This window comes from Carlito syrichta, unplaced genomic scaffold (assembly GCF_000164805.1).
Source record: "Carlito syrichta isolate Samal-C Ts95f unplaced genomic scaffold, Tarsius_syrichta-2.0.1 Scaffold302411, whole genome shotgun sequence".
Classification (NCBI taxonomy): domain Eukaryota; kingdom Metazoa; phylum Chordata; class Mammalia; order Primates; family Tarsiidae; genus Carlito; species Carlito syrichta.
This window is the reverse complement of record NW_007246507.1, coordinates 25881-27475: the sequence shown is the minus strand read 5'-3', so window position 1 is coordinate 27475 and position 1595 is coordinate 25881. Positions and strand designations below refer to the sequence as shown.

At 51.0% G+C, this 1595-nt stretch overlaps 1 protein-coding gene across 1 annotated transcript in view; it reads right to left on the bottom strand.

The window, feature by feature from the left end:
- Positions 1-1595, bottom strand: part of CD8B (CD8b molecule) — a 15894-nt gene that overhangs the window by 11500 nt on the left and 2799 nt on the right. The window lies entirely within an intron of this gene.

The following is a 1595-nucleotide window of genomic DNA, read 5'->3' as shown; positions in this document are numbered from 1 at the left end:
CTCCAGTCTGGGTGACAGAGTGAGACTCCAACTCAAAAAAAAAAAAAAAAAGAAGAAGAAATAGTTAGCTGGATGTGGTGGTGTACACCAGTAGTCCCAGCTACTCGGGAGGCTGAGGCAGGAGGATCGCTTGAACCCAGAAGTTTGAGGCTGCAGTGAGCTATGATCAAGCCACTGTACTCCAGCCTGAGTGACAGAGTGAGACTTTGTCTCAAAAAAAAAAAAAAAAAGACAGACTTTTTGAGCCCATGATGTGTGTAAGGGCCTGGAAAAGGCCCCGTCTTTCACCAAACACTTTCTCAACCATCCAGGCTTCCTCCTCTAAAACACAGTGACCTTTCCATGGCAGGAGAGGTGGGCTAGGGCTCTGGACACCTCACCCCTGGGGAGAGGGTCTGGGTGCAGGCACCCGCCATGGGGAGGCACCGCCTTTCCGCAGCTGGCGGTGAGCAAGAGTTTGGGCACAGAAGCCAAGCGTGGGGTGAGGGGCGGAGGCAGCGGGAAACTTCTGGAAGCCAGCTGAGCTGATTTCATCATTCACTTTCCCAGCCGCTGAGTGGAAAGGTGTGGGGCTTCTAGAAACACAACAACAAGCCGAGTCAAAACCCCAAACCCCAAAAGGTAATTTTTCGCTACAGGAATCAGTGGATTCCCACCATGAGGGATGCCCAGAATCTCACCCCCACCCCTGATTTAAGACCCAAGGCTGTTGATCGCTCTGGTCTGTGTCTTCCTATCCCTCACCTCCTACACGGAGTGGTCTACTTTCTCAGTGCCCTCAGGTGAGCGGGAAGCAGGAAGGTGGGAGGCCTGCAGGGGGGAGGCCCCTTCTTAGGCCAAGAGGAAGGGGCTAAAGCCAGACGTGGGCTTGTGAGAATCCCTGCTATGATCCCTCCCCACCCTGGATAGCTTACTACCCCACTGTCCAACATGGTGTCACTCCAGGTGCCACTGAGCACGCAAAATGCAGCCAGCCTGAATGGAGATGTGCCGTCTGTGGACACAGAGAACACTCAGTACGAACAAGGAATGCAAATGATCTCAGCAATAATGCTTATATCGATTACATATTGAGACGATAATACTGTCAACAAATTGGGTAAAATAAAAATATTATTTAAATAAATTTTACTTGCTTATTTTCTATTTTTCTGAGTTGGAATCTCACTCTCTCGCCCAGGCTGGCGTACAGAGGCCGGATCATGGCTCATCACCGCCTCGACTTTCTGCGCCCAAGTGATCTTCCCACCTCAGCCTCCCAAGTGGCTGAGACGACAGGCACAAGCCACCACTCCCAGCAAATGTTTTGATTTTTTGGAGAGATGAAGTCTCGCTATGTTGCCCAGGCTGGTCTCAAACTCCTGGGCTCAAGCAAGCCTCTTGCCTCAGGCTCCCAAAGTGATGGCATTATAGATGTGAGCCACCATGCTTGGTATTTCTTTTTTTCGTTTTTTTTTTGAGTTGGAGTCTCACTCTGCTGGGCTCTGGTGATCCTTCCGCCTCAGCCTTCTGAGTAGCCGGAATTACAGGCATGTGCTACCACGCCCGGCTTTTTTGATTTATTGTAGAGATGAGGTCTCGCTGCCCAGGCGGGT